This window comes from Rhipicephalus microplus, chromosome 9 (genome assembly GCF_043290135.1).
Source record: "Rhipicephalus microplus isolate Deutch F79 chromosome 9, USDA_Rmic, whole genome shotgun sequence".
Taxonomy (NCBI): domain Eukaryota; kingdom Metazoa; phylum Arthropoda; class Arachnida; order Ixodida; family Ixodidae; genus Rhipicephalus; species Rhipicephalus microplus.
The window spans coordinates 112,965,130-112,991,710 of NC_134708.1; positions in this window are offsets into that span (position 1 = coordinate 112,965,130).

Here is a 26,581-nt window from a genome sequence, read left to right on the forward strand (position 1 = left end):
TATGAGAGAATATTTTCGCTTAAAATGCCCTAATTATCCTTCTAGATGGGATGGTCATGTGGATGTGGCGAAGAAGCAGCAGCTAGAGACCAAGCAACGCATGTTGCCATCGCGGATGCTATCCCAGATATCTGATCCTGACGTGACGCATTTTCCGTTTCTTTTGCGACCCAGCGCAAGCCGGGTGCCACATAAATCTCTCACAGCTCCTATGACATTCCTGTTTGGCCCAGAATGGCCAGCGCGAGGCAGTTAGCGCCGCCCACCAGACACGCAACTCGCAGATTTTCTGTCCATATTGCAGTGTGGACTGAGCCGACAACCACAATGCAACCAAGGCCACCTACCAGGAACATTGCCTTCAGCTGCGCGCGCACGCAGTCACGGCCGAGTGGCATAAACCAAGAAAAACGCTGGGACTCAGGTGCGTGGGCAGCTAGCAAGGAACACAAAGGACAGAAGAACAGCTAGTACAGGGTCTGGCGTTGTGTCTGATTGCAATACATCATATAATACAATATGCATCACAATACATCATAATCATCATCATCGTCATCATCATCATCAGTCTGACTGCATTCACTGCAGGACAAAGGCTTCTCACATGTTACGCCAGTCAACTTGGTCCTGTGCTTGCTGCTGCTATTTTATACCCACAAACTTCTTAATCGCATCTGCCCACCTGACTTTCTAACGCACCCTAACCCTAACCCGCTTGCCTTACCTGGGAATCTAGTCAGTTACTCTTAATGACCAGCGGTTATCTTTTCCATGCGCTGCATGCCCGGCCTACGCCCATTTTCTCTTCTTGATTTTAACTATGATATCCTTAACCCTGGTTTGTTCCCTCATTCACTCTGCTCTCGTCTTGCCTCTTAAAGTTACACCTACCATTTCCTTTCCAATGCTGGCTGCGTCGTCATCAATTTAAGCTGAGACCTATTTGTAAATCTCCAATTCTCTGCTCCGTAGCTGAGTACCAGCAACATGCAACTGTTATATATCTTCCTCATAAGGGGTAGTGGTAATCTACGTGCCAAGATATGAGAGTACTTGCCACATGTGCTCAACCATATTATTATTCTTCTAGTTAATTCAATCTCACGGGTTGTCTGCGCGGTTATTAAATGCCCTAAGTAGACATAGTATTTGACCACTTCTAGAGCTCTATAATTTTCTCTCTCTCTCTCTCTCTCTCTCTCTCTCTAAATATATATATATATATATATATATATATATATATATATATATATATATATATATATATATATGATTCAAAAAAGAAATTATGCGGGTCCGATGCAAATATAATTAGGAATAAAGGAGCACACTTATGAAACTTTCATAGTTGTTTACTCTACGTTTTGGCACGGCCTTTGTCAGGATTAACGTATATATATATATATATATATATATATATATATATATATATATATATATATATATATATATATATATATAATTCAATGGCCAGTTAGTCTTCGTGAAGGTATGGGATATGGCACAACGGGAGCGTGGTCAACAAGGATAATTATATTTATTCCCCAACAGTTTCGGGAGGGGCCCTCCCTTCATCAGGGGATGAGTTATACTCATCCCCTGATGAAGGGAGGGCTCTTCCCGAAACTGTTGGGAAATAAATATATTTATCCTTGTTGACAACGCTCCCGTTGTGCCATATCCCATATATATATATATATATATATATATATATATATATATATATATATATATATATATATATATACACTTTTGGTCAAGCTTTCTTGTCATATCTGCCATGGCCTTGCAAACACAGCGCACATTAAATTCGATTGCAAGCTAGCGTAATTCAACTAGCCAAAGAAAGGCACTGAGTGCTTGCTATGCTGAAAATTATTGAATCAACAGTGTTCCAGGAAGCATTTCTTGGTTTTTTGTACCCGTATTGAAACCGCGGTGTCTTAGGTTGTGTACAGCAAGCAATGCGTAATGCTGAAAATTTCGATTTGAAGGCATAAATCATCTTATTTCTTTCTTGTTGTTTGTTCGCATTACCCACTCCTCCGCCTGTAGTTTTCCCCTGCTTCCGGGGATCGGAGGCATTGACAGCTCTCTGTACGTCACCTGCTTTTGGATGGCCTTCGTGATTGGCCAACATTTGACCAAGTGACGATGTCGTGCGATTACGTCATTTTAAAGCACTTTAAGTGACCAAACTTCTGGTGGGTGCAGTGCTACGGCTTTTTTCTACGCGAAGCACACACCAGTTTGTACGTTTTTGTTCCTTTGCCCTCCAGTACTGTTTATATCCTGCCTGAATGCTCAATGTCAATTTTTGAGCTGGACAAATTATTACAATCGTTCTTTTTTTTTGCATTTTGTCAATGATGGTAGAACGCGATTGTCACAACTGTAAAGAGGTTTATTGGGCGAACGAAACGGGCAGGTGGGAGATTGGAGATAGCGACAGGACGGGGAAGATGGAGGAGCTCGAGCACCGATCTCGTGGTGCCTTACTCTGCGATGATGCTTGCTGTTCCCTTTTGTTGTCATCATTCCTTCATTATAATTGCCCCCGTCGAGAAAGATCAAGCCATCCTGGCGATCTAACAAGTAGGAACGAGCGGGTTGAAGTACGGCTTCAAGCGGTCCACGTGAACAATATCGTGTCCACGCCGACGATGGTCACCGGGCGGCGTAAGCGGTTCAATGGCGTAATTGACGGGCGATGTGCGCTCTACCACGCGGTATGGGCCATGATAATTTGAAAGTAGCTTGGTAGACAAACCAGGTGCACAAGGTGGTACATACAGCCATACAAGGGTTCCAGGGGCAAACTTGGCGGCAGGAGGGTGGTCGTCATCGCGGGCCTTTTTCTGGCGTTGCTGGTCAGCCGTAGTAAACTGCTTCGCTAGTTGGCGGCATTTTTCGGCGTGACGGGCGGCTTCAGACACGGTCGTGCACTCAGATACATCTGGTGCGTATGGCAGCAGAGTGTCAATTGTGTGCGATGGTTGACGTCCGTATAGAAGGTAGAATGGAGAAAAGCCGGTGGTGACTTGGGTAGCGGTGTTGTACGCGTAGGTCGCAAACGGAAGAACCAGGTCCCAGTTCGTTTGGTCAGATGCCACATGCGTCGCGAGCATGTCACCCAGGGTCCGATTAAACCGCTCAGTCAGGCCATTCGTCTGAGGGTGGTAAGCAGTACTCATCCGGTGTACAATATGGCACTGACGGAGAAGTGCTTGGATTACGTCGGATAGAAATACACGGCCCCGGTCACTGAGGAGCTCGCGAGGAGGGCTGTGACGCAACACAAACCGATGGAGGATGAAAGATGCGACGTCCTGAGCGGTCGCCGTAGGAAGAGCAGCGGTTTCGGCGTACCGTGTCAGATGATCTACAGCAACGATAGCCCACCGGTTACCTGCTGTGGTCAATGGCAGTGGTCCATAAAGGTCGATTCCGACGCAATCGAATGGGCGGTCAGGGCACGCAAGCGGCTGTAGTGGAGCTGCCCCTGCATTCGGTGGCTGTTTTCGTCGCTGACGCTCGTGGCAGCCGCGAATAAACTGTCGAACAAAAGTAAACATCCCACGCCATTAGTACCGCTTCCTTAAACGCTCGTAGGTCTTGAAGACACCGGCGTGAGCGCATTGCGGGTCGGAGTGAAATGATGCACAGATTGTAGAGCGCAGCTTTCGGGGAATAACGAGCAGCCACTTCCTGCCGTCTGGTGAGTAATTGCGCTGGTACAAGAGGCCACCTCGAATGGTGAAGTGCGAAGCCGGGCGTCGCATTGCTCGAGTGATGGGAAGTGTCGGTACCCCAGATAAGACGTCCAGAAGCGAAGTTATCCATGGATCGTCGCGCTGTGCAGAGGTCATTGTGTCGATGTCAAGAGCGGACAGCGCGTGTTCCATAGAAGATATAGAGGCAGCCTCAGTCGACAGTGGTGATCGTGAGAGCGCATCAGCATCGGCATGTTGGCGGCCGGATTGGTACACGACGCGGATGTCATACTCTTGAAGTCGCAGAGCCCAACGAGCAAGGCGACCTGATGGATCCTTCGGCGACGACAACCAACATAAGGCATGATGATCTGTAACTACAGCAAAGGTGCGGCCATATAAGTATGGGCGAAATTTCACAATTGCTCAAAGTATGGCTAAGCACTCTTTTTCGGTAACACTGTAGTTTACCTCAGCCTTGTTGAGCGTTCTGCTGGCGTAGGCGATGACATACTCAGGGGATCCAGGCTTGCGTTGAGCGAGAACTGCACCGAGACCGACACCGCTGGCGTCTGTATGGATTTCAGTTGCAGCCGTGGGATCATAGTGGCGCAATATAGGCGGTGATGTCAGGAGACGGCGAAGAGTGGTAAATGCGTGATCACATTCGGAAGACCATGATGAGATGTAATTGGCACTGCTTAAAAGTTGGGTCAAAGGGGCAATTATGGAGGCAAAGTTGCGCACAAACCGACGAAAGTAGGAGCACAATCCTACGAAGCTGCGTAACTGTTTTACAGTCGTTGGTTTGGGGAATTCAGCAACAGCGCGTAGTTTAGCCGGGTCGGGAAGAACACCATCCTTTGATGCGACGTGACCGAGAATGGTGAGCGTCCGAGCAGTGAAGTGGCATTTCTTGAGATTCAGTTGGAGCTGCGCATTCTTCAGACACGTGAGGACATGTTTGAGGCGTACAAGGTGTGTTGCGAAATCGGGTGCAAAGACGACGATATCTTCGAGGTAGCAGAGGCATATGTTCCATTTCAAACCCCGCAGAACCGAGTCCATCATGCGCTCTAATGTGGCCGGCGCATTGCAGAGGCCGAAGAACATGACATTGAACTCATATAGCCCGTCCGGTGTCACGAATGCTGTTTTTGGACGATCACCATCTGCTAAGGGCACCTGCCAATACCCCGAACGCAAATCTAACGACGAAAAAAACTCGGCACTTTGTAAGCAATCAAGGGCGTCATCAATCCTGGGCAAAGGGTATACGTCTTTGCGAGTGATCTTATTTAAGCGCCTGTAATCAACGCAGAAGCGAATTGTACCATCCTTCTTCTTAACAAGAACGACAGGTGATGCCCATGGACTTTGGGAAGGTCGGATAACGTCGCGCTTGAGCATATCGTCAACGTGTTCGGTGATAACCTGACGTTCCGTGGCGGAAACACGGTATGGTCGCTGTCGTACTGGCGCGTTGGAACCTGTGTCGATGCGGTGGAAAAAACTGGGAGTTCGGCCAAGGGTAGGTTGAGCAACGTCAAAGGATTCACGAAACTGGTAGAGCAGCTGAAGGAGCTCAGAGCGTTCAGACGGCGATAGTCCGTCGGCAATCGATGAATCGAAAAGCTCGCAAGGTGGTATATTGGAAGGGTTGAGGGCACTGATGGCGTCGTAGTCAATTGAACAATCTGGCGGCATGGTAAAAATTTGTTCTTTATCAATGGCATGCACGTGTCCAAGAGATTCACCTTGAAAAAGTTCAACGGGATACAGAAGGGGATTGATGAGGCAAAGAGCACTGTTTCTTTCAGAAATAGAGAGGGTTGAATAAGGCAGAAGAAGTGATCTTCGACTAAGGAAGAGGCTTGATGGCTCAAAGAATGCAGCTTCGTACCTAATGCCATCACAGAACACGGGGAGCAACACAGCTGCTGTCGGAGGAATTTCAGTGCCTTCTTTGACGACGAGTTTGTGTACGGCGGGCTGAATGCGGCTGGTTGGTTGGTCGTAAAACGAGAAAAGTTCAAGCTCCGATCTTGCACAATCAATAACGGCATGGTTACGCGATAAAAAATCCCATCCAAGTATGATGTCGTGTGAGCATGACGACAGGACAATAAACTCAACAGTGTAGTGGTCCTTCGCGATCATCAGTCGGACAGTGCAGGCGGCTACAGGCTGAACCAGGTCCCCATTCGCTGTTTGCAAGGACATCATATTAAGAGACGTCGTCACTTTTCGGAGCTTGCGGCAAAGTTTAGCGTCTATCACGGAAACGGCAGCACCAGTATTCAGTAGAGCATATGCTCGAGTACCTTCTACAAAAACTTCGACAATATTCGACGGCAATGTCCGAGGACTTGAGCATTTCGACAGCGCAGTTCTTGCCTCCTGAACTGCAGCGGTTAGTTTCCCTCGTGTTCAGGAGCTGGCCGACGACGCATGGGTGACAGGGAGCGACGACGGGGTGAAGGTGAGCGACCAGACATAGTACGCGGACATTCCCGTGAAGACGAGCTTGACTGAGGGTCAGAATTTTCCAGACGGGATGGAGAAAGGTCTATGAAGCTGTTCTGTGTCCGGGCGTCTGTGTATCCCGGCACGCGACGACGGCAGTAACGGGCGATATGGCCAGGGCCACCGCACGCAAAACAGATGGGCCGGTTATCGCGCGTTCTCCAAGTATTGGCGACGAGAGACCAGTCCATGCGGCAGACGGGTGAGTCGAGGCTGTGGTGGCAATGGGAGGAACCCAGGCGGTGTACGGCTGAGTCGGGGCTGTGGTATACGGCAGTCCCTAGAACGACGGGTGGTGGTGTCGCTGCTGCTGCTTTAGTGCCTTAGCGTAAGTAAGAGGCGCGGTGACGGGGGGCTGCTGCAAGAGCACCGGCATAGCCTCGGAAATCTGTTCCTGGACCACATGTCGGAGCATGGGAGCCAATGGTGGTGGGTGTCGCAGTGGCTGTTGGTGCGAGAGCTCCTGCCGTTGAGCGAAAGGCAGCAGAGAAAGCTGTCGAGCCACTTCCTCTCGCACGAAGTCTTTCATTTGTGCGAGAAGGTTTGTCTGGTCAGTCATAGCGTCCAGTGCGGTCACTGGTTGGATTGTCTGGAATGAGCGTCGCGTCTAAGCTCGTTGCCTCCGCAATTCATCATAGCTTTGGCACAAAGTCACTACTTCTGCCACAGTGCTTGGAGACTTCGCGAGAAGCATCTGGAAAACGTCATCGTCGACGCCTTTCATAATGTGCTGTATCTTCGCATTCTCGCTCATGGAAGCATCGACGTGCCGGCAGAGATCAATCACATCTTCTATATATGATGTGAAAATTTCACCTGGCTCCTGTGCCCGTGTGCGCAGACGTTGTTCGGCGCGTAGCTTGCGTAAGGCAGGACGACCAAAAACGGCACGTATTGCCTCCTTGAAGGCGGACCAATTCGCGAACTCGGTTTCGTGGTTCGTATACCACAGCTTGGCCACGTCGGTGAGATAAAAATTGACAGTGCCTAACTTAGCAGCGTCATCCCACCTGTTGGGTCCACTGACTTTCTCGTATGACGACAGCCAGTCCTCGACGTCCTGGTCTTCGGTGCCGGCAAAGATCGGGGGGTCTCGCTGATGAACCGGGCCGGGGCAAGTAGCGGCCGCGAGAGGCATTGTTTGTTGGGCAGCGTCAACTTGCATGGTCGACGGCAGGGTGCGAGATCGGAGTTCCAGGTTGTAGGCGATGTGGTTACCCAGCACGATCCACCAAATGTAAAGAGGTTTATTGGGCGAACCAAATGGGCAGGGGGGAGATTGGAGATAGCGACAGGACGAGGAAGATGGAGGAGCTCGAGCGCCGATCTCGTGGTGCCTTACTCTGCGATGATGCTTGCTGTTCCCTTTTGTTGTCATTATTACTTCATTATACAACGAACGTTCGAGCGATTATGGTACATATACTTATTAATGTTAAAGCAATAAAGATTACTAGTAAGTAAGCACTTATAGTGTCCACGATGGGTCTCTAATCGCGTGTTGCTTAGCCCTGCCTCCCCGAAATTTGGCCACGACTCAGCTCGCCCGAGCCAAAGTTCTGCTCGGGTGACTTCATACAGACGCGATGATGATTTCACAAAATAGAGAGACGTTCAACGCGATCACCTGATGCCGATGTTTTAAATCACTGGTGCTGAGGGCGACTGTCACTTGACGCGTTTAACGAGCAACCTAAGCATTCTGCTCTAAAGTACTTACTTAAGAAACCAAGTGACACCGGGAAATTTCAACCAACAGCAACCAGAGCAAAAGATCGTTCAATATGGAATATTTGACAAGACCCTTTCACTGTTTGCATACACACGCCCTTGATGACATCTGGTTTCGTCCCCAAAAGTGCCCTAATAGTATTGGTAAGCAAAAATAGCTTTAGGAAATGACCCCTAATCTTCTACAGCTTCCTTTGCCTATTAAGCAAAACATATTCAAGCAAATGTTTTTTTCAGCTACGCAACAATTATAAGAAATTTTTTTTTAATGTACCCACGTTTGTTTTATCTGAAAAACCAGCAAAAGAGTTTCCTTACCCTTGAAAAAACTTGAAAACGTGATAATAGTTTTGACTATAGGACGTGCTAAATTAGCTGACCGGAAGTTCTTTTGGGTACAACTCTAGCAACCTTAAAAATGTCTTTGCAAGATCGCTGTTTTGCATTTACTATTCTGCGTATAGAAATCGCTATTGAATAAAGTTTTCATTTCATTTCTTTGGTAGTTAATACTGATATTAGTGAGCCAAAGGTTGCTCTGATGACCACAAGATATTTTAGTCGCTCAAATTAAAGCACTGTTGAATGCCACCATTGCCTCACTCTTACTGCATTTAGTAAAAAATACAGTAGCATGCCTTAATTTTCAATAGCTAGCGTGGATTGACTTATTTTTTTTTGTCAATCGTCAATAAATAAAACTGATGAGTACCCCGAAATTTTTTCCTATATTTTACTTCTGTACTGGTTTTGCCACATCACCATATCTGAGCTCTATTAGACAGACATGGCCACGCTTAAGCATAAGCTTTTAGACAAACTAGGCTGAAGCATAAAGTAGTAATTTTGATGCTCACTTGATAAGGGGGAAGCAGAGCTGCGTGGCTGGAAGGCCACTGACCTATTCTGGGTGTTTCACAAGGCCCTTGATAGTGTGGAAAAGGCAAAGTCTTGACACGCCAGCATGCGATACTTGAGGCAGGGCTGGTAATCTGCTGGAGAGTAATTGAACTTATGCGATTCATTCAATTCTGCGTGTCTCTATTTAAAATATACAGCGCCTTTCCTACATGCTGCGTGTCTCTATTTCCCAATATACAGCGCCTTTCCCATTTAAAGAATACTTTTTAGAGATATAGTTTCCGACGAGGACAAATGAAGTTGTTGTTACTATTTTGATTAAGCGTAATATCGTAATGGCGACCACTCTTAAACACATTCTTTGTTTCAGACCGAGCTTTTTGAGAGACCATGTGTTTATCATAAATTACAATAGTTCATTGCCCACTGGAAATACTTCTTATTAATCTGCTTGCCTTCTCCTTTCCAGTTTGCTTTTTCCTAGTAGTTCATTCAAGCTCTCATTTTGTAGGAAAGGTGACACACCACAATTGAAAGGACGATCGAAATATTGAGATTTGGTTATGCACATGTTCCAAGCAAAGCGAACTGTTCGCCACAGTGGATAAGTTGTTATGTTCCTCGGCAGCTAACCTAATTGTCGTGAGTTCTATGCCATCCGTGATGGTCGCATTTGAGTTGCCCCGTAATGGTCGAGGCTGGTGTACTGTGCAATCTCTGTGCACAACAAAGTTGGTCAATATTTCCGGACCCTTCTATAGCGCCATTCTTTATAAGCGTTTCTTAATTTGTACGGCAATAAACACCCTAGGTATTACATTATTAAACGTTGCAAATATGTCAATCTTACCAACACTACTTCTGTACTGCTTACTTTATGCTGTGTTGAATTATCTTTTGGCATCACCATGGGTTTAGGCAGCAATATTTTCAGTATAAATATCCAGTATTCTAGGCGCTGTTATCTACTCATAATACCGAGCAGTATATGGTTTACTGAACTTAATGAGCATAATCGTCTACCTTGCATTTGAGACGTTACAGATGATGAAGCTTATCCTCTTGATAAAGATTGCAGCTCCGGAATTTTTCATGCATGCTTACAGCGGGCACTTGGGAGAAGGCTTCAGCCTAATCCTCCTATCGGCTTCATTATCCTCAGAAACTACTAAACTGTATGGCTTTATGCAAGCGGTGCATGCCGATAATTCACGCTCTCATCCAGTTACCATCATGTACAAGATGTGGAACCTTAACTGGTGCATTCATGCCCAGATATATGCCGCTACGAGAGCGCTTAGGCACCCCAGAGTGTCGTAACTGCTCGACTTAGGGTATGACGAGCATTTGAACGTCTTATACTCATATTTGATATTTTGTGTTCTGTCTTGCCTAATTAGTACCTTCACACTGAGTGTTGCAATGTTCGGCTGTCCCATTCTGTAGCAAGCTAATGAAACTAGGAGAAATTATATTTGAGGTACCAAAAGCGTACAATTATGGTACTTTTCCTCGGGAAAAAGATTTCGTAGCTGACTTAAACTGAAAAAATCTTCATGTATGGTTTTTAGTGTGATATGAATTGCACGTAAACCTCGACTTGCTTTCACAGTTTCCGTTGATGCCTGTCTCTTCAATAACGCATGTGTACACATATACACACAAATTATATGTACTACCTAACTTTGCTTTATTTTTAGGGGTACTATGTGACTTCCACTGAACGACAACCACTCTGTAACCCTTGTGTAGTAATGACACATCACTACGCAAATGTTCCTAATTTTATTTATTTATTTATTTATTTTCCAAGTACTGTTAGCCTTTCGGCTGTTACAGGGGTGGGACATACTAAGAATGTCAAACATCAATACATTCAAATCATACAGCAATTCAAACAGCAACACTTGAACTTGGAATGGTTACTTGACATACATAGGAAACACCGGCTTTGAGGCTGAAGGAAAAACAGTGCAGTCGTAGTAAGCATACAAATAAATTGTAATAAATTAACATAGTAGACCGTGCTTACAGAAAAATATCTTTGAGCCCTTCCTCAAATTCTTCTAGTGAATCACAATGAACCAGTGGTAATGGTTCATTAACACAATGAATCACAATGAACCAGTGGCTAATGACCACATCTCTGGATTGTTTGTTTTATGGCAGCAAGTGTCGACTCGTTGTACATCGGATTATAAGCTCTATACAATTGTTTTCACGTCTCCGTGGCTTTACGCTTTAAAACCTGTGGTTGAATGTTTAAGACTTGCTTAGTAGTCAGGAAAACAGGTCCGATTCCACAGCTCGTTTTAGCAGAAAAAAAAAGGACTAGTGAGAAACATTATTTTTAGTATTAGAAGTTTTCCGTCGCATATCGTCCTTCTCAAACCATACACCTGAGTTCTCCTTGCAATGATCTAATAAATATTGGTGGCCGCCTTGCCGAAAGAAAAATATTGCCAGCCACGCGTCACGTCTCGACCAATTACGCAGGAATATATCTTGTATCGCTAGGCTCTACTGAAGCTCTTTCCAGCTAAAGTATGCTGCAGTTCAGTAGGAAAAGTCTGATATTAGTGACCTGGCTTATAGGTGATAAATTAAGGAAGAATTCACATAATTTAACGCTTCAGTCTCCTTCGCTGAAGACCCGGCCATTTTTCCGGATATTTATGGCAGAAACAGTCAAATAAGCAAGCTTACCCTTTTTACCCTCAAAAGTAGCGCTCCTATGAAGTTAGAATGTAGTGGATATTCTTACATAAAAAGGTATGTACTTTTGCATCTTCCTATTCCTCCGTAACTTTTATCCTCTTGTGTATTGTCACAAATACAACTGACTTCTGCAATGCCTTTCATTTTCGAGGGTACTAATAAATTTTAAAAAAGAACTATATTAAAGAAATCTCCCCAAAGGGAACTCTGATGGGATGCAAAGCACCAGCGTTCCGGACTGACGAGATCGACATTTTAAATGCGAGGCATTCCTTAGCGAACTTCGGCAACTTTGGACGTATCTATCTATCTATCTATCTATCTGTCTATCTATCTATCTATCTATCTATCTATCTATCTATCTATCTATCTATCTATATCTCTATCTATCTATCTATCTATCCATCTATCTATCTATCTATCTATCTATCTATCTATCTATCTATCTATCTATCTAGCTGCCTAGGACGTTTAGCTCTCCTGGCCATTTCGATAATGGTATCAATATCAAACTTAGTATGGCACAACATGACTATATGGAGAACATATTTGACCAATCATAACATTAAAGTCATGATAATTATGTATGCCATGAATGGCATGAATTACATTTTATGATCGTGCAGCTCTTGCGGTGGTTTTGTTCACATGGAATGTTGCGAAACTGGGATGGTGTGGCATGAGTGCATGGCGAACACAAGCGATGCGCCCAACATAAAAATTACGACATACGTGTCATGTAACAAAATGACTACATGCCACGCGCACGATGCGCTCGTGGCCGTCTCGCTAGCGTTACATATACCAAATTTTGTATTACAGTACATGAATCTATGAAGAAGGTTTGTGACTGGTGCAAACATGATAATCATAAGACGTGTATGCCACGCTTATGATGCACCGTAGGCCATTTCGCCAGCTTCACATGTATCAAACTCGGTATTACGTGACGCGAACAGAGGACATAGGTAAATGACACATCCAAACATGCTAATCACAACGTGCATGTCATGTAACAACATAACTACAAGACAAATTGATGATGCGTTCACGGCCGTATCGCTAGCTTCACATATGCCAAATTTAGATAGATTTAAATATGCCAAACGTGACGCCAACGAATGACGAAGATATGTGACTGGTGGAAACATGATAATCAGCAGATGCGTGTCATGTGAGAACATGACTACATGCCACAGCCAAAGCGCCAATACATTTCGACGGGACGTGGTGATCGTGCTCGCCGGCGTTCATTTCGTCGTGTCAATGTGGCCCTGCCACGCCAGGCCCCGGTCCTGCCTTATACTCTCAAGCGCGTGCCGCACTGCGTTTCTTTGTCGCATGTGTGTTTTAGCGCGTTCGGCGTCCCTCCATGACGAAAAAAGGGAAACGGAGCATTGTCTGGGTCACGCATCAGCGCGATATGCAGCATGTCGCAGTTTGCGCTGGTTGCCTTCGGGCCGCGCTGACGGACGCTGGTCGCGCCTGGCATCAGACTATGGAATACTCGCCTTTTGCTAATGTGGCGTCGTTTTGCCCAGCGTGCGCGCGCGTGAACGCTACCTTATATCGGGCCCTTTATGATGCGCTCACGGCCATTTTACTAGTTCCACATGTACGATTTTTTTTTTGCCCCGCCGCGGTGGTCTAGTGGCTAAGGTACTCGGGTGCTGACCCGCAGGTCACAAGATCGAATGCCGGGTGCGGCGGCTACAATTTTGATGGTGGCGGAAATGCTGTAGGCCCGTGTGCTCAGATTTGGGTGCACGTTAAAGAAACCTAGGTGATTAAAATTTCTGGAGCCCTCCACTATAGCGTCTTTCATAATCATATGATGGTTTTGGGACGTTAAACTCCACGAATAAAATCATATACAAAATTTGGTGTTACGTGACGTCAATAGATGACGAAATATATCACTTGTGGAAACATGATCTTCCTGACACGCGTGGCAAGTAAAAACATGACATCGAACCACGCTGATAGCGTGCTCGCAGACGTTTCGCTAGCTTCACATATAGAAAATTTGGTATCACGTGATATTTATAGATGACGAAGGTAAACGACACATCCATACATGATAACCATGGTACGGAAGCCATATACGGCTTCATTTACCTCCGCCTGGTAGCGTTGTGCTGATTTAAAAGGGACATATCATCATTTCTAATTCGTGTTTCGCATACCATTGATTCCCACTGTATACGTGGGAGCTGCCCATTTTTCGACTCACGCCTCGTCGGTGTCATGGTCTTACATTGCCGACGCTTGCGTTCGGCTTCCCTCACTCGCGCCGCCTCGGTGTTGAAGGTGGAACGCCACCTTTCGCAAGCGCCATCGGCTCTGCCAGCAACCCCGGCCAGGGCCAGGTTAAGTGCGAGACAGACGTGTGGTTTTCTGCGCGATGCGGCGTGCCGCAGGCAACGTTTCGGGTCACACGGGGGCGAAGAAGCTATCAGAGGCAGGCTCCACCGCCTTGTGGTTCCTCGGTATCCACGGTCGGACGACTTCATATCCTCGTAATGAAGCTCTAAACAAACAATAATGCCCAGCCATGCTTCGTTTTGTAAAATATATTCAATAAAATGTCTTTGTAGACAACAAGCACGTCGCAAAAGCGGGAACAGCTGATTATTCACGACTTCGACAGGTAGGCCTAGCATGGCGGGCGCCGGCCGTCGCCTACGGCGTTCACACTTGAGCTCGTCATCAAGTGCTTCTTTTGACAACACTATTTGGCTTTGCACTCGTATGTAAATCGTTAGCATACACTTTTGCATTCTCGATACCATCGATGTCAAGAGAAAAGGTGGAAGCGAAGCGAGGCAGTGCAGAAACACCTGTAGCCGTATTTACTTGCGAAATGACCTTGCATCGCTGCTCACTATCTCCCATCTCGATAACGGTTTCAAAGCGGGCGTTGTCGTGAAATAATGTCACACTTCCAACATCACTTTATTCAATCAGGAGAAATATAACCTCACCAAGTAAATGTACTCGATGTTTGTAACGCCACCGCAGTTGGCGATGTCAGCAAATCCACGCTCGCACCGACTCGCTTGAGCTGGCCTGAACCACGGGTGATGGGAGCGGCGACACGGAGATGTCAATACTAGCGGCGTGACGTCACTCGTCTGCTCGCGCTGTGAGTCGCTGCTGTGATGTGATGGCGCGATGCAGCAACGAAAATATCTGGCCGGTTTGATTCTCGCTGCTCTGGCTACGTATCTGGGCGATGCGTAGATACGTCATGAAACGTCACGAAACCCTTTAGACAAAATTTAATGCACTTTTATAAACAGACTAATGTCATTCGACATCACAGTCATTCAACTGTCTAATGTCAGTCTAGTGTGCTTTCTAATGCGTACCTAATGTGAATGTAGTAGTAATTGGCCACCGTTAGTGTATAGAGTAATGACATTTGAGTTTCTGATGAGCTTTGTCTACCGTAAGTCTATAGAAGCCCGACAGGCGAGTTTCTTATGACCATTACCTAAAGTTTGTCTATAGAGTCCGGACATTAGAGTTTCTGACGCCCGTTGTCTAGTCAAGTGGAATCGAGCATGAGCATTAGGTTGACATCAAACGTCATCAAACGGCTTAGGCTCTATGCCATCAACAGCACAATTGCTGCACGCAGATCAACAAATAGTTTCATTATTAATGTGAAAGTGTGTACACAATACAGGAGTGCAAAACAAATACCAGAAAACCATTCAGACTAATGAACAGTTCATTGTTTTTTACATGTTAGAATCTTTCGAGGCCGATAAATAATGCCTGCATTTGGAAGCACACATTTCAATTCCTGCTAAAGCATCATTTCATAATTACAAACAAACAAAGTAACACCAAATGGGACATTTTTTGGAGTATTTGCATTTCTATTTAGTTTTTGGCTTTGAACTGATGAAAGGGCCTCTTGTAGCACCGTCCTCGTGGCACCGCTGCTGTATTGAGAACCTGCAATAGAGAAGGTGAAAATTTTGTAGGCACTGAAGCATACATTCCAGCGCAGCACGCGAATAAACATTGCAATTGATGATATATGCCATTTCTAAATAGTAATTTCTTTTTATCATTTTTATTCAATAATCAATCTGGATGGAATGCTGAACTACATTACCTTAACTTCATGCTGCTTTGAAAAAAAATAGAAAACTAACTACGATGATCAGTTCAGAGGGCTGCAGATTCATCAGCAATCAGAGAGAGATACCAGCTATCACTTACAGAGGAATTAGCTCAGTCACCTTCTCTAATACAATATTGCAGAGTAACCCCCTTTCACAATTCAAATGACACTCCATTTATGACTACGGCATGCATCAGTAGGTCTAATCCACAACCTTGTTTTACACAAAACTTCCACATTGAAATCCCTCTTCTTTAACAGAGAATTATTGAGAGCTCATGCTCAGGGGTGCGAAGTCATAGGTGTGTCCAGGGTTTTCCTGCTCTGGGGTGGCAGGGAGGTTTACCACAGCACCCCTTTCCCCCTTAATTGGTTAAGTAAGCTTTCAATTTTCGGCCCCCACCTTAGGTAACCAGGTGGGGAAGGTGGCTCCCCCCACCCCCATGCGCACGGCTATGTGCAAGGTGAACTTCAGTAATAAACAGGCACATGAAATGTAGAGCAACATCTTGGTGATACAGCTACACAAACCTAAACTCTAGTGAAAATAATAGTAAAATGGTGATTTCTGTAACCTAGAATATTGTCGCGGTTCAACTTAAGCAGTGCACCGAGACGTTCAGTCCGAGAAGCAACGGCGCGCGTTTTTATGCAGGAGCCAAGAGCAGGCGAGCAAAACAAAAGCACGTCGTCTTCTTCAGTTCCCCTTTTCACGAGGCTGTTGGCGCGCACATCGTCTTCGTTCTTTGTTTCGGGCGCGGCATTTGCCTTCCCTTAAAAGAGCATCGCCCCGATGCTATAACTGAGACAGTAATTAGCGCATGAAGTCGCTTTGTAGATGCGACGGTGCCTCGCAGAGTCACTCGCTGACGTATGGCTTAATGCGCACTACGTGCACAAGCTCAGGTCGGTGCTGGTGACGCCTTGAACAGTTTGGGCTTTCCGGGACGACTTCATAGGTAACGTCACTTAGTCATCGCAGCACTCGATAAGGTCCGAAATACCTTCTGAGCAACTTTTCGGATAGTCCCCGTCTTCGTACAGGCGTCCACACCCCTACCCTGTCCCCGGTTTTGTACGTTACAGGTGTATGACGTTGGTTATAGCGGCCTGCGTCGTACTCTTGCTGTTGGTATATTCACCGATGTGCGAGCTGCCTGGCTTCCTCTGCGCGTTGAGTAAACGCGTCAGCACTCGTTTCGTTGTCATTGCATTCGTGTGGCAGCATTGCATCTGACATCGTTCTTACTTCTCGTCCGTGAACAAGGCTGAATGGGGTCATCCGTGTGGTTTCTTGTTTCGCAGTATTCTATGCGAACGTTATGTAACGGAGAGTCTCGTCCCAGTTTTTGTGTTCGATGTCCACATACATTGAAAGCATGTCTTCCAGAGTTTTGTTAAGTCGCTCGGTCAACCCGTTGGTTTGTGGATGGTAAGCTGTCGACTTGCGATGAATAGTACCGCTGAGCAACAACACATGATCTGAAAGCGCAGCCGTGAATGCAGTTCCGCGATCTGTTATAACAATCGATGGCGCACTATGTCTCAGCACAATGTTCTGTATGAAGAACCCGGCTACCTCCTCTGCTGTGCCTCTCTGGATGGCTTTTGTCTCGGTGTAGCGAGTAAGGTAGTCGGTCGCCACTATAACCCAGCGGTTATCAACACTAGAGGTGGGAAGTGGGCCCAAAAGGTCCATTACGATCTGGTCAAATGGCGTTGTCAGGATCTGGACAGGGTGTAGCAATCCGGCTCGTTTTGTTGGAGGTGACTTGCGCCGCTGGCAATCGAGGCAGGTCCGAACATGATGCTTCACGGCAGCGGTGAGTCTAGGCCAGTAATATCTCCCTCAAACTCTGCTCAGTGTGCGCGTGTAGCTGAAATGTCCAGATGTTACCTCGTTGTGGCACGCTTGCAATACCTCAGAACGAAGAGTGGTAGGGACGACAAGGCAGGTAGGTGGACCCGTCTGACGAGAAGTTCATTTTGTAAAGGACATTGTTTCGCAGACAGAACGACGATAGTCCTCTTGTAAAGACTTTAGGTGCATTCTGACTTCGTCCTTCTAAATAATTAATCAAGCCAAGTAGCTCAGGATCGTCATGCTGGTGATCTGCGATGGTTGACGTGTCGAGGATTCCGAGGAACGCTGTCTCTTCATCAAAAGCAGCAGCCGACTCTATTGGTGATCGAGATAGGCAGTCGGCGTCCGTGTGTCATTTTCCGGACTTATACACCATCGTTATATCAAACTCCTGTAGTCTAAAGCTCCAGCGTGCCAATCGCCCGGAAGGATCTTTCAGACTTGTTAACCAACACAACGAATGGTGGTCAATGATAACCTTGAATGGGTGGCCGTACAAGTATGGGCGAAATTTCATAACTGCCCACACCACGGCGAGGCATTCCTTTTCAGTGGTCGAGTAATTTGCTTCTGTGCGTGACAGTGTTCTACTTGCGTAAGCGATCACTCTTTCCTCGTCGTCCTGGTGCTGCACAAGCACAGCTCTGAGGCCAACATTGCTGGCGTCAGTATGGAGCACTGTAGGGGCTGTGTCATCAAAAGGGCAAGCACGGGGGTCGTCTGTAGACGTTGCCGCAAGTCATTGAAAGCATCTTCCTGTTCGTCGCCCCAAACAAGTGCAACGTCATCCCTCATGAGACGAGTTAAAAGGTGACGCAATGCGCGCAAAATCTGGAATAAACCGCCGATATTATGCACAGAGACGCACAAAACGCCTCACTGCCTTTTTATCTGATGGTGTCGGAAACTGTGCGACGGCGGCAACGTTTTCGGGGTCTGGACGAACTCCTGCGTAACTGACGACATGGTCAAGAAACTGCAGTTCCTCAAAGCAGAAGTGACATTTCTCCGGCTTGAGCGTAAGGCCTGCGGCCCGTGTGGCCTGCAAGACCATTTGCAATCGTTCAAGGTGTTCGTCAAACGTTGTAGAAAACACAATGACGTCATCAAGGTATACTAGGTAGGTTCTCCATTTAAGTCCAGAGAGAACGGTATTCATGAGACGCTGGAAAGTAGCAGGCGCGGAGCGCAAGCCAAATGGTAAAACCTTAAATTCGTACAGTCCGTCTGGTGTCACGATAGTGGTTTTTTCACGATCCCTGGGGTCTACTTCAATTTGCTAATATCCACCCTTAAAGTCCATGGAAGAGAACTAACGTGCGTTTGGAAGCCTGTCAATCTAATCATCTATGTGGGGAAGCGGGTACACGTCCTTTTTTGTAACCTCATTTAGCTTTCGATAGTCCACACAGAAACGCAGGCCGTCGTTCTTCTTTTTCACTAGAACACCAGGCGATGCCCAGGGGCTTTTCGACGGTTGAATGACGTCGTCTTCAAGTATTTTTGTTACCTACTGTTCTATTGCTTCTCGTTCTTTTGAAGCCACACGGTACGGATTTTGATGTATTGGTCTAGCCGTGTCCTCTGTGATGATTCAGTGCTTGGTCAAGGACGTCCGGCCAACTCTCGAGGTCGACACAAAAGAGTCGTGGAACTCGTCTAGCAGCACATGCAGGCGTTCCCGCTGTTGCTGAGTTAAAGTAGTGCTGACATCAAGGTTAGGTGCTAGGTCACGTGGGTCTTGTGCAGGTATTGCTTCGAGTGCTGAAAGCAGTCACAAACATCTGCGATTTCGTCGAAATGTGCCAACGTTCTGCCTTTTGGAAGGTGCCGTCGCTCAGAGGGGAAATTGGTCAACAGCAAGCTCGTTCGGCCGTCGGTGACATTGACTATTCCTCGTGCTACAGAAATCCCGTGTGTGAAGAGCAGCGAGGTTAGTTGGTCGGCGACTCCTTCACCGTCGAACGGTACGTCACATGCTACTGAACCGAGGATACATGATCGAGGTGGCACGACTATATTGTGGTCTTTGAGACGAATGGATTTGTGCTCTGGTGATGTAGGATCAGTCAAGCGAGCCCTCTCGTAAAATGAAACCACGCGGTCCGGGATGTTGAATATAGCGCCATTCTCCCGGAGAAAGTCCATTCCTATAATTGAATTTTTGCAGCACTCTGGGAGATTAATGAAAGTCGCGACGAAAGAAGAATTTCCTATGGTGATTCTTGCTGTGCATCTTTCAGTAGGGAGCAGCAATTGACCACCCGCTGTTCTTATATGTGGTCCTGTCCATGGCTTTTTTACTTTTCTAAGATGATCAGCCAGCTTGTGAAATATTATGAAAAAATCAGCACCCGTATCGACTAAGGCCGTCATTTGCTCTCCATCAATAATTACATTGAGGTCGGCGCTCACCATTTCGTCGTTGTTAATATTCGTCGGCATCGAGTCGTTCTGTAGCGGCAGTACTGGGGACTTTTTATCGTCTTGTGGTTGGGCTTCGACCTTACCCCGAGAGGCAGCCGCCTTTAGTTTCCCCGGTAAGGGCTGGGCGACCTTGTTCCATGAAGGTCAGCAAAAGTACGTCAATTCGGTGAGCAGGGGATGGAGAGCGTGACCTGTGGGCGGAATTGGGCTGGCGGTTAGGAAGCGACTCGTGATAGGGAGACCACGTTGTTGAAGGTCCTCGAAAACCAAGGTCGTCATGGCGAACAATGTAGTCGTCGTTGGCACGGCGGCCGTCGTACCCTAGCCGAGACGGGCGAAGCGATGTGTTGCGGTACCAACAATAGCGAGCTATATGGCCGGCACCACCACAGTTGAAGCAGAGAAGGCGCCGATCGACGGTGCGCCAAGCGTCCGTTCTGCGAAATTGTGGGCGTCCTATGTTGTCTCGTAATGGTGAGTAAGGCGCGACAAGTGGTGGCTGGTGGCATGGAGACATCGGAGACATGGGCCCACGTCTGAAAGCCTCCTGCAATGGTTGCGACGAAGGTGCGGCTGTAGGTGGCTGGTAGTATGGTGTAATAGGCGGGACGGGTGGTGGACGGCGGACAGCGTCGGCGTAACTCAGTTGACGCTGATCGCGACCTAGATCAGCTGCTGGAAAGCATGCCTAAGTTCGTCACGAACGACTGCGGCAACGGCGGTCACTGGTGTATTCACTGGAGGAGTCCAAAGTTTCTGAATTTCTTCTCGGACAATATCTGTGATCAGGTCACGTAGAGAGCCCTGATTGTCCAGAGTCACTGAGGCGGAGTTGATTGAGATGGTAGTGGACGAGCGATCATATTGCCTTGATCTTTGGTGCAGAGCACGCTCAATGGCAGTGGCTTCTCCTATAAAATCAGCCACGGTAGTTGGGGCATTGCGCACAAGTCCAGCGAACAGTTGTTCTTTCACGCCGCGCATAGGGTAGCGCAACTTCTTCTCCTCGGACATATTGGGGTCAGCCCGACGACAGAGGCGCGTCACGTCTTCAGCAAACATTGCCACAGTTTTGTTAAGTTTTTGAAGCCTTAACTCGAGCAACTGCTGAGCCCGCTCTTGACGGTCGACGCTAGCAAAGGTGTCAATCAGCTGCTGACGAAACTCATCCCATGTGGATATACGGCCTTCTCGATCCTCAAGCCACGTGTGAGCGCCGTCATCGAGAGTGAAGTACGTGCGGGCTAGCTTCTGTTGAGCATTCCACAGGTTGATGTCGGCAACGCGTTCGTAATGCTCAAGCCAATCTTCAACATCTTCATGTGGGGCACCACTGAAGCGATTAGGCACAAGCGGCTGAAGAAGTGTTACCTGGGCTGGATTGGAAACGGCGCTGCTTTGTATCCCTTGGACCAACTGTGGCTGACTAATGGAGGCGATTGGTAGAGGTACGTAATGCCTGGTAGAATGTTCGTCGAAGGAGGTCAGCTTAGGAGATAGGCCTAGTAACCGCCGACTGAAGTGGTGCACTGGTGTCGTAACAGGTGGCTGCGTGTCAGGACTTGATGAACGGCTACCAGATGGGGTGTTGAGCATCGGCAGGCTTGCAACCCAGCACCTCCACCAGTGTCGCGGTTCAACGTAAGCAGTGCACCGAGACGTTGAGTCTGAGAACCAACGGCGTGTGTTTTTATGCAGAAGCCAAGAGCAGGCGAGCAAAACAAAAGCACGTCGTCTTCTTCAGTTCCCCTTTTCACGAGGCTGTTGGCGCACACATGGTCTTCATTCTTTGTTTCGGGCGCGGCAATATATTACACAGATATCATGTTGTAATACGTTACAAATTATTTCTACACAACCTTTTACAAACAATAGATTACAGGAAGAAAGCAAAAATATTTTTGTACCCCTGATTACTTGTGTTTATTATTCGATAGCTAGAAATGCATTCATTAGGTACCTTGAAGCTGACAAAAGTTTTATAAAAATGTAATTATTTTTTTCTAGCTCTATGCTTCAGAGTGCACAGTTGAAAATGTTCACCAAGAAATATTGCAAATTATGAAATTGATCTCTGGTCATTAACAAGCAGAAAAAAATGCACACTGGGGTGTGTTGGTACTTGCTGAACATCCTAATAGAATGGGGATAGCAAACCTTTCTAAAACAATTTCAACAGCAGAAAAAAATGAACAATCAAAAGGGTGCCAACACAAACTAGCACTAGTTTGTGTCGCCTCCCTTCGCTCTGTTCATATTTTTCCGTACTATAAAAACGTTTCTGGCAATGAATTACCAACCCAACCAAACACTCGCGTAAATCAAGTATTTATGGAAAGAGTGTCCTGCAGTGTCGAACACATTACTATATTAAAAATCGTGCAGATGCCAAAATTATTGCCTGAACCCGCATGTCACAGAGATATTACAAATGAGAGTGTATGTACGAGCTATACTAGGTAATAAAATGTACACTCAGGAGTGAACCGCAGCATGAGCTAAGACGCCGGCACAGAAAGAATAATGGATGCAGCTGTCCATGTATTTGCTTGCACTCCTGTTTCCTCCCGAGTACGTACCAACTTGCCAAGTTTGATTAACACATATTTACTTCCGTCAGAGTATGAATTCATTCAAGGATTGAACTTTGTGGTCCGACAGGGCGATTCAAGGCACTATCACACAGATTACACTTCTCTGTGAGGTAGGCCTTGATCTATCTTGTGAGCTGTGCGAGATACAGATTTACGGTATTTTCATAGATTTTGGTGGCAACAAGTTCCAAACAATGTGATGAAACATGAATAGCTGCTTTCCAAGAAAAGCGGTCCCTGATTCAGATGATCAAACTCTGTGGCATATAGATTATCTGAGAAAACTTTTTAGAAATAAATTGGTACTTGCATGTTCACGATGCTACTTTAAACACGATTGCACTACGACCTGTGGAAATACCACGAATCTGCTCACACGTGTGAAAATTTGAACACCAGCTGAAACAAAAAGCGCTATAACAACCTTAGGCGCAAATTCGCCAAAATCTTCGGGCAGCATGTGCACATAGCAAAAGTGCGCCTGTTTATATTTGATTACAATTTTCGGACTTGAAGGTTGTTTACTGTGCCTTTAAAATGTGCAAAAAAGAAATGACACTTTTCCTTGTAAAAAAAACTTTGTTAAAGGAGTGTTTTGTCTTAATAAAACGAAAAATTTGAAGGTAAAAGCAGTCTTTATAACAATAAGCGAAACAACCCAATGATATGTAAGATTTCACTGCACAGTTTTATGGCAGTGAAAAAAAATGATGTTGATTAGAAAACGCAGCAATCTTGGAATGACAGTCAAATCCTATTAGAGGAAATGTCGCTGCAGCCAACCATCCAATCTGTGTGATATTTAGCACAATGTAGGTCAAATACCAGAGGAGAGGACACAACACATGCCCTAACTTTATAAAAACTGGTTTATTGCAACCGAAGCACTAAAATATATAGGGTGAGCACCACCTCCACAAATTTTTGTGGTTCCATTGCAACAACCCATTTTGTTTAAAGTAAGTGTACCATTCTCATTCTTGTTTAATATTAGGCTAATTATTATTGAGCTAAATATCTTACAAACAATGCTGTATTTTTTTTCTTGTGCAACTCTTGAACAAGTAGATCAGTCTTTGTCAATACAGCAGTGACAACGAACAGCTATTCTTATTATCCAGACACTTCTAAGTGTCACAACGTTGGCTTTGGCAGCATTCCAAGTTCAAGGATTACAAACCAAACTATACATGTACCATGTCCAAGGAATACTGCACTGAGGTGCAGGATATAGGCTTCCTACATCTAAGCTGAAGATCAGTGTACCCATTTCTCAATAGGTACTATGTGTACAAGCTGCCCCGCTGTGATAACAAAACGAAGACATGCCTACCACTCAATAAGGCTCGTCATAGCTTGCAGGAAGACAACTCGAATTGTGCACTGCAACTTGTCCTTTGTGTCAGTGCCATAAAGAGTTGTCATCGTGGATACATACGTAACAGATATCACAAAGATTACTTTCACACAATACAAACGTTAAATCACACACATATGGCGAGTACTAAACATGTCTTTTTGCCAAGTGTATATATTGATATATTAAAGGGTCGATCCTTGAATAAAGAGATCATGACACAAATGGAACAGGCATTCTTGGACTAGGCCCTCCTTGCTGACAACTGAGAGAGTGCCACTGCATGTTCCGCATTCACAAAACTACAAAACACTACCCAGAGCTTGCGCATGTGTAACGGTCATATAAATGATTAAAACAACATTAAAAAGTGCATAGTATATGTGCACATGACGTGAGATGCGAGCGAGCCATACATATTGTTTTTTATCATAAATGTAAGCTATTCAAGAAACGAACTGTTGATACTCTGAAGCGAATTCCCATGTAGTATGACTTGTTCACACAAGCTATCTGAAAGATTTCATTTATTTACGCAAGCCCTTGACAAAAATATTATTCTGAAACTTTCTGTCAACATTTGGAAACATAAGAATACGCTCTTTTTTTAATTTACTACCTTGCAAAACAAAAGGAATAATAAATCACTGAATGATACACATTGGTTAAACATCTTCGTCATACAAGCAAATAGGCAATATCCATAGAGCGCTGATGTAAAAAAAAAGAAGGAAAATACGAGTTGAAGCACCATACAATCAAAAAACATTTCTGCTACATGAACACACTGCAAGTTATTTCTGATGGAAAACCTGGTATGCTTCCAGAAGAAAACAAGGATTTATATGACTAACAAAAGTTCCCACACAAATATTGAAACAATGGATGTCATGTATTAACTTAATTACCATTAATATTTCAATTCATATATGCTTCTACTAACACTACTCAATATCTCGATATCAACATATCTACTACCCTCGGTGTCCACTGATCGGCTATTATTATTATTATTATTATTATTATTATTATTATTATTATTATTATTATTATTATTATTATTATTATTATTATTGCTCTAATGGTCTAGCAGACATACAATTAGACATGTGTACAAAGACATTCTCGTCATGCCAATGGTATATTTAGTGAAACATGATCAAAAAATCTATGGGAATAAAAATTGTTTGGTGCTTTGGATTTCCGAAAATTAACATGAACGTGAATGTTCAGTTCAGCAAGAAATTGAATTGGCCTTAGGTGCACGGTAAGAAATCACAGGTCGTCAAAATTTCTGAAGCACACCGCTACGACATTCCTCTTAATTATGTCGTGGCTTCGGATCTAGTATTCCCGCGATTTTTACGTTTAGTAGTAAGAAATTGCGTTTTTATTGGCTATAAAATATTTACGTGAATTCATTCGTTGTGATGTGTTTTGACATTAGGACACCCAATAGAAAATCTGCGTACTTTGATCATCAGTAATTCTGGTGCATGATGTCATCTGAGTCTCCATCGCACACCTGATGCCAAGAGACGGGAGACTATGCAGATGTAATGTCGATCTCATCAGGTGTCTCATCAGGGGACTCATCAGGTGTGCATTAGGTGCACATTAGACTCTCAAAATTTATTTTTATAAGGAAACAACCCTACTCCGGCTGTCGCATCGTCGCACCACACGCCGCATCACACGGAAAATCACAGCGTCTGTCTCACGCTTCAGGCCAAATCGCTCAAACGCATGTTTCGGTAGGCGACAGAGCGTCACTTCTCGCCATCCTCTCCAACACAAATAAACCGGCCGAAAGAGTGTTCACTCGAGGCGCGCTTGGACGTTGCTAGCGAAGGAGAGGGCGAAGGAAGAGAGAGGTGACACACGGCTAATGCGCCACAGGCGAGAAAAAAGTGACGTCACCGCGCACTGCAGGGTAAAGCGTGACCTACTTGGCGCAGCGTCAACACCTGCGGCGAGGGCAGCGTGGTGCGGTCAGTTGGCCTAGAGACATGGACGTAAGGTCGTAAGGTCGAGGGAGTTAAACGGTCTTCGCGGGTGCCCGTGTGACAGGGTATTACACAGGAAGAGCTGCTTCGCATCTGAAATCACTCAACAAATGACCACGATCTGTGCATTCAGTATCGAAAAAAACACGTTCAAGGGCAAATAGTATTCGCGAATTCCTGAAAAAAGGACCCCAAGTCTAAAGGGCCGTTCAGGCACGTCTTCCTCTGTGTTAGGGTGTCACACACTTCCCAAGGCAAGCGTGATTGTCCAAAAAAGCACAAGCAGCTTTCATGTCCGAGAATGTGATATCATTGCGCAAGCCAGCCATCTCTCATTTTCCTCCACTACCTTTGGCCATGTTTGCTTTTTGTTTTGTGGTGTTACGAATAACTATACTTGTCCTAATGTGTCGAACTCAAACTTTTCCTAGTGCCTGAAAACGGGAGAAAAAAAACGGCCGGGCGAATAGATATACGGTGAACCCTTTCAGTGTCAGTGCTATTTGCACCACGGTCAAATACCCCTGCGCCATATTGAGACTATTACCTGCGGGAAAACTTGGCTGAACGGCTGAGCAAATCAGGTAATCATTTTTACGTGAGCCCTTTTCATTATCCTTCTCTGCGAATTTTTTTGTAACCAATG